General features: G+C 37.7%; 2 pseudogenes; both read right to left on the bottom strand.

The window, feature by feature from the left end:
* Positions 1-1,829: 1,829 nt before the first annotated feature.
* On the bottom strand, positions 1,830-5,898 carry LOC131743251 (transcription factor TFIIIB component B'' homolog; annotated as a pseudogene).
* A 519-nt stretch (positions 5,899-6,417) lies between these two features.
* LOC131743226 (heterogeneous nuclear ribonucleoprotein H3 pseudogene) lies at positions 6,418-6,997 on the bottom strand (annotated as a pseudogene).
* Positions 6,998-7,828: the final 831 nt, after the last annotated feature.

Genomic DNA, 7,828 nt, shown 5'->3' with positions numbered 1-7,828 from the left:
CCTCTAGCTATCCTGCTCTGCACCTTGAAAAATAAAAACATCATAAATAGCGATTGCTTCTTCAGCTTTAGTCCTGAAATGAAAGCTATGAAGAGCTGATCTGAGCCTGATCTACAGCCTGAAACAGAGATATTACACCCACGCCACAGGGTGCAAGAAAGAAATGTGTGTGTTGTAGACCACTGAGATTTTAGAACTCTTTTTATGCAGAATATGTGGTTATGCCCCAAACCATTGGACATCCAAAATATTTATTTAGGTGCAGATTCCTGAGTTTTCATGGGAATTAGCTCCTATGTTGCTCCAAATAAGGAATTTTTCAGAATTTTTTCTCCCAAACTGGGTGTGACTTTCAGTGCTCAAATCTAGTTCCTTACTTGGAATCTGTGTGACATTTCTCTTCACCTCAGTCATAGCATACTAGAACTAAAACCTGTGCCTGTGAATTGTAGCTCCCAAAGCAGGGAAACTAAATTGCAACCTTAAGACCTCTTAATTGAAAGGAGGAATTCACTAACAATATCTGTTAAAATGAAGCTTTTAAAATTGCTAATTGAGTTCCTGGGTGGTTGCTTCAAGTTCTAAAATGAAAATCTTCTAATCTTCCAATTCAAAGTAGAAACATTTTATTTCCAAACTGTTTTCATATGCCCCTTTATATTTAAAAGTATTACTACAAGAATACTATAAAATAATCAAGAAGAGAATATTAGTAGCTGCATTTTACATATAAAGAACAATGAGGAATCAAATCATAAACTGATAAGAAAAGTAACATGTTAAAGTTTGTTCCAACGTGAGCATGGGAAATGTTCCTTAGATAACGAGACATTTTCTTTTTTTAGAAAACCACTCTGGAAATAGATAAAACTCTAATTTTCAAATAACATTTTGAGAAAAATGTCTCTGAATGAAACTTATTTATGGTTACATAAAAGACTTCAATTTTCTGAAATAACCTCATTGTAATGTATTTTTTGTGATAGCCTGGAGTCTATAAATATTTATATATATTAAGGTATATATATATTTATCTTGAGAATTTGCAAAAGGTTAATAAATATTCATTATGTATGACCTAAAGAGCTCAGATAAAATAAGGATAATTAACTTGTAAATAACTAATGTCAGTAAGGACCCACCTGCTATTACTTAATCATACTGTATTCTACAACAAAACATCCACGTAAGGGTCATTACTGATAAGAATGTCAAATTGGCCGATTTAATGCTACTCAGGGCTTACTTTATCTACGTAACTGTCTCAGATAAGAATTGCAAGCTAATAATAATTACATTAGTGTCAGAAGTATAGGGGACACCTATGGTTTACTTAGTAGGGATAGCTTGAATGTTCTAAATTGAATTTTACTGTCTATTTTGAAATAGTTAAAATAGCATATGTAAAATATTCAACCACCCATTAATGGTTGATATCTGAGAAATACAAAAGTGCTGGAAAGGGCTTCCCTGGTGGTGCAGTGGTTGAGAATCCGCCTGCCGATGCAGGGGACACGGGTTCGTGCCCCGGTCTGGGAAGATCCCACATGCCGCGGAGTGGCTGGGCCCGTGAGCCATGGCCACTGAGCCTGCGCGTCCGGAGCCTGTGCTCCGCAATAGGAGAGGCCACAACAGTGAAAGGCCTGCGTACCCCCCCAAAAAAAAATTAAAAAAAAAAAAGTGCTTGAAGTATTTTAATCTCTACTGCTACCTCAGCCCAACTGTTTGTCTAAGGGTGATGGCCTAAATATATTATTGATACATCTAAATAAAGTTACTATATTTTCATGAAGTAAAATTTAAATGTGTCATTTTTTTAAAGTTACAGATCATTTATACTTCTGTGGATTTAAAACATTTACTCCTTTTGCTAGCATGTTGCATTCTCCAAATTCATTTGTCTATGGGAAAAAGCTTTACAGAAAAAGCTTTACAAGTTTACAGAAGTAAACTTGTAACAATAAGCATCAAAATAACGTGTTTTATGTATAATTATCATTTTCAGATAATACGCATGCAAACACAAAATCTGTGTTTGACACTGAGCCATCAGAATCAATTATGGAACAGTAAAAAAATACAGAAAACTGAGTACAACCTCAAAACTATTTTTAAAAGTGGAGCCTTGCCATCTGTATATTTTTAAGTTCCTAATTTTTCAAAGGCGGTTAAGAGTCTCCAGTACATGTGTTACCCTAATGAACTAAGAAATAAGCACCTTAAAAATATCTGGGGCTTCCGTGGTGGTGCAGTGGTTAAGAATCTGCATGCAAACACAGGGGACACGAGTTTGTGCCCTGGTGTGGGAAGATCTCACATGCCATGGAGCAACTAAGTCAGTGCGCCACAACTAGTGAGCCTGTGCTCTACAGCTGGCAAGCCATAACTACTGAAGCCCACATGCCACAACTACTGAAGCCTGCGTGCCTAGAGCCTGTGCTCGGCAACGAGAGAAACCACGGCAATGAGAAGCCCTCGCACCGAAATGAAGAGTAGCCCCCACTCGCCGCAACTAGAGAAAGCCTGCGCGCAGCAGCGAAGACTCAACGCAGCCAAATAATAAATAAATAAATAAATAAATAAAATCTTAAAAAAATCTGTCATCACCACAACAATAGTAATATTTTGGTTTTGAAACATGTCTTTAAAGTGTTTTTAACATTTTGTTATAACAATTTGTTATTATGTCTTCATTCATAGTAGAAACAGCAGCAAATATTCAAAAAGAGACTTCATATAAGCATGTGATCAATTGATCGTTAGCATGAATCTATGCTAACTAATCTAGCATAGCAGTGAGTAGGAATTGTAGAGCACCTTTGGAGAAAGTTTCTCTTTTCTATATGGAATGAAAACTTTTGGAGTTGCTGACCAAGGGAGACTTTGTTCCCATTGCTACATTAGATAATATGTCAATCGTTAGAAAGACTAAACGCAAAGATGTCTAAAGCAGCACATTTTAGCTTTATATCTTTTGTTTGAAGCTCAGCTTTTCAAATCTGTTAGAACAACTGGTCAAACTGACTGGAATATGCCTAGCCAGGAACCACCAAGTAACAGAGCAGCATATGGACACTGTGCTTTATAATTCACAAAGCATTTTACCACACATGATCTCATTTCCTCCTCACACCAACCCAGATACATTGGTAGGTCAAATATTATATTCTGCAAGTTCAAAGGTAGAAGCAGAATGAGAGAATTTAAGTGATTCTCACATGGACACACAGTTTATGGTAGCAGATTCAGGATGTAGACAAAAGTTTTCAAATATTAATTACAGACTTCTTTCTGTTACATGTGCTCTGTGAGAAGGTTGAAAACATATATTTCATCAAGATTTAATGTATATCATAATTTTGTTAAATGTCAAATATGTGAAAAGTCTTCTAGATGAATTCATACTGGCTATGAACTTATTTTGCTTTTAGATCAATCAACATCCTGAAATATCTATTCCACAGGGCACGATGGGGTCAAATGAGTATACAGTGGGCTTCCTACTTGGACAGTAATTATGTTAGTGGTATGATAAACCATATAGGGAGTAGGATAACTTGCAGCCTTTTATCAAACAAATATTGGAAATAGTTCTAAAAGCAAAAAATGAACATGGTAAAAGATAAAGACCTAGGTGTTTCTCTGTAAGTGTGTGCATGTGTATATATTTTTTCTCACTTACACGGTACCTGATATGCCAAGTGCCAACTGAATCCCCGAAATGCAATAAAACAGTGAACATTACTATTCATTACTACTCCTCCATTCAGGAAGCTTAGAATCTGGTAATGGACACCAATATTAATCAAACAAGCATTTTCTATTCAAGTATTCATTCATTCAGGTACTATTTAAAGAACCCTTATGAATGAGAACTTATTCTCAGTGCTGCAGATAAGGTTGTGTAAATATAGGTGCCATTGCACAGATATGAAGTGATAGAACTGGGACACCAAACATCCTGCAAATGGACCACACAACTCCATCTGCCTGAAAGCAGAGGTCTTGTGAACAATTAACCATGTCCCGACCCTTCTTCATCTATCTAGAAAATGCCAACTGAAGCTAGACATTTATTTGAAGTTTCTTATTTAGTTCAAAAATACATGCAATTTTGCCTTATTTAATAATATATAAATATGTATTTATACCATATAGCAACAATTTATTACTAATATATTGTAATACGATGAAGACGTTAGTTTTCATTTGGCCCCAGTGTTTTAAGTAAAATTGATTATTGGAGCAGATGTTCCACTGAGACTTGTTTGGGGAATGGTAAGCAATTATTTCAGCTGCAGCATTATTTTAAAATATTTTTAAAATAAAACTAAAACTGGAGATATAGATAAGAAACTGTTCTGAAGACCCAAGAATGTAACAGCAAAGTAATATTGTATTTAGAGAGGACTTATTACTTTCTTGTTCACATTATTAGAGCTATTAATATCTCCCTTGCAGAAGAGTAATGAGATCGTCTAGGTAAATGTACCTTTCAGAGTATAGAACATATAATAGGAAATCAACAAATATTAAGATATATATTCTTTTAAAATTTATTTTATTTTTAAAAATTTATTTGTTTCTTTTATTTTTGGTTGTCTTGGGTCTTCGTTGCTGTGTGCAGGCTTTCTCTAGTTGTGGTGAGTAGGGGTTACTCTTTGTTGCAGTGCACGGGCTTCTCGTTGCAGTGGCTTCTCTTGTTGCAGAGCACAGGCTCTAGGCATGCAGGCTTCAGTAGTTGTGGCACGTGGGCTCAGTAGTTGTGGCGCACGGGCTTACTTGCTCCGCAGTATGTGGGATCTTCCTGGACCAGGGTTTGAACCCGTGTCCCCTGCATGGCAGGCAGATTCTTAACCACCATGCCACCAGGGAAGCCCTTAATTTCTATCCTGGCTCTGTGAGGAAAAAGCTGTCCAATCATAGAAAAGTCAGTTCCTACCATGCTGATGGCTAAAAAAAAAATATGTTTCTTTATTTGACCATGGTTTAGAGTAATAGTTTTTCCTAAAGCTGGGGTATGTAGTCGTAGAACCACGCTCAAATATGGGGTCATTTTCCTCAACAACACAGGGGCCTTTCATTCTTAAGACTTCTACAGTTAAACTTTCTTCATCCAAAATGATAGAACCCTCTTCTGCCACTTTTACTTGAGGAACCAGCAATGGCCCATCATTCATCTCCTCTTCTATTTCTTCATTATCTTCACCATCAGGACTACTCTTACCTTCTTGCTCTCTTGTCTGGACTGGTGTCAATGATTTTTCAATTTTCTTTTCTTGCTCCAGTGAAGAAGTCATTGGATTGTTATCTGGCAGGTAATATAGGAAGTCTCTCATAGTCATTTTGGAACGATCTGGTGGCCTTTGACTTTCATTTACAGCATATTTGTTTTTCCATTGCTTCTTCTCTTTCCTCAATTCTTCTTTCAACATTTCTCTCAGTTTCTGGGCTTTATATATTCGGTATCTGCCTGAGCATGGCTGTTTCTCTTTTGTTGGAACAAGGTTTGGCTGTGGAGCTTCTCGATTCACTGTAGATAAAGGATGAGGTTCTGAAGGAACACTGACACTAGGTTTAACCAGACTGAAAGTACTTGATACTCGCTTTCTTCTCTGTGAAACGGTAGAGGAAGATTTACTGGATTCTTCAACATCCTTCCCACCGTCTGTCTTTTCATCACTGCTCTTGGGAGTCTATTTTTTCTCGGGGCTCCTCTTTCCCGCAATCCACCGGGGGCACATGTGTGGATTCTGCTGGCTTCGGGACAGAAGCCGGTGCAGGCTCCGGCGGCCTGGGAGCCTCTCGTTCACGCTGTGGATTGGGGGCGGTGGAGCCCCCGGCGCCTGCCGCAGGCCTGACACTGGGCTTCACGCTAAGGCGTGCCCTGCGGAACATGGCGGAGGCAGGGGGTCCGGGGAGGCGACTCCACGGCCGTTCTCAACCCCGAGCGCCGGCCGCTGCCCGGAGAGGGCTTTAGGAGCTACGCCCGTCCCACAAAGCCACACCAAGAGCCCCGCGGGCAGCTACCGCAGTTTCACGCCCCCGCCGCCGCCTCTTCTTCATGACCCTGCTACACTAATAGCTAAGTTTCCCCTGGTACCTTGTTCAAGATATATATTCTTGACGGCTTTTACAGTAGTTCAGTTTAGAAGTAATGAGGGCCTTATAACATACTTCTTTGCTTTTTTTTAATATGAAATTTTACTTTTAAGTCAAAGTATGCAATAATTAAAACCTACAGAAAAATTGTTTTCATCACAATCTGTTGCTTTTTCAAATAATATTTTGAAAACATATTCCTTTTCAGTCAGTATAAAGTTCCTGAAATACAAAAGAAGTGAAATCTGTAAGAAAGCTTAGTAGACCAGATGCTGTGGTCAGAACTCTGTACATTGGTGGTTATGCTTCGGTACATCACACACCATTCACCTCATTCCTGCCATCTTGCCCATGGAAACCTCCACTGAATCCACCACCACCTAAGCCATTAGGAATACTGTATCTTCCATTGTAAATTGTTCATCATTCACACTGTCCCAATAGATACATAGCCTCCCTTTTTATACATTCCATCTCTGTCACAGCTTCCCATTCCAGAATCTCCCATTCCAAAGCCACCTCAGGACTAGAATTCAAGAAGAATTCAATGTATTGATGTTGTATGTTATTCATATCTTTAGACATGGCAAGCTACTGCAACTTCACGTGTCATGAAGTGTACATCTGCTTCTCTGGTTCCTCTGCCATCAGCTCCAATATCAGTATAAACTAGTGTTGGATTTAACGCTGGGAAGAAATTAGCAATGTCATTTTCAGTTAAACGAAAATGTAATCTTCTCATATATACAATATGACCACCCTGAAAATCTGAACTTACATCGGCAGCTCCACCATAGCCTGGAACTCCCATACCTCTTCCATCTCTCATTCTATCATCAAAGCCATCGTGCCCATAACCAGAATTATTAGAGCCACCATAGTCATCACAACCTCCATAACCAGGGTATTAGGGAAGAAAAAGCCAGGACAGATGCTAGAGATAAAAGAAATATATTATTTTCGTCATCCATCGCCCACCCCCTGTGCAGTATGAGAGCTTTGATGAATATTTGATCTAGAACAAATCACCCCTTTCATCTCACTGGTAATTTTACATAGCCAGAAAAAGCTGCTGAAATGTTAAAATATGAAGTATGAAAATATGACAGATAGTAAGCAGGATAGTGTTAATGAGATACACAACCCTACAAAATTTTGATACAAATATATAATGGTCTTTGACAGTTATTTTAAAAAATAAAATTGCAATTCTTTACTAAGAGGGAATATAGTTGGACTTTTGAAGTCAGTGCAGCAATCAGGTTGCACAGGATTTGAACTCCTGTGCGTCACATAACTCAATGTTGTAGAAACCTGGATTGAGTCTTGTCTTTTATTTTTTATAATATTTTATATTTTATACTACTGAGATCATCTAACTTACTCATATCTAGGCTCAGGCAGCATTATATCTTCAATATTTCTCCATCCTTCATATATAAATATATAGTATATATATACACACATATATATTTTATTGGTTTCCCTTCTAACATTTTTAGAACATTGGTATTTCGCTCTCTTCATTTGATTTTCTCTTACTATGTGGCTCCAGATTTTATCTTTAATCTCAAATTATTCTATTAGAGGAGAGAACAAAGAATTCGAATATCTTTCCCTTTTGCCAATTTAGATTTCCAAATGAACAATAGTTTACAAGAACTCAAGTACTGGAACTTAAGCAGAATCCATTAATTTCTCAAAGAAAGTTTTCTGTCATATGAGA

The sequence above is a fragment of the Kogia breviceps genome, chromosome 16 (assembly GCF_026419965.1).
Source record: "Kogia breviceps isolate mKogBre1 chromosome 16, mKogBre1 haplotype 1, whole genome shotgun sequence".
Classification (NCBI taxonomy): Eukaryota; Metazoa; Chordata; class Mammalia; order Artiodactyla; family Physeteridae; genus Kogia; species Kogia breviceps.
Note: the sequence above shows the minus strand (reverse complement) of the source record. Positions and strands in the feature narration are given on the sequence as shown.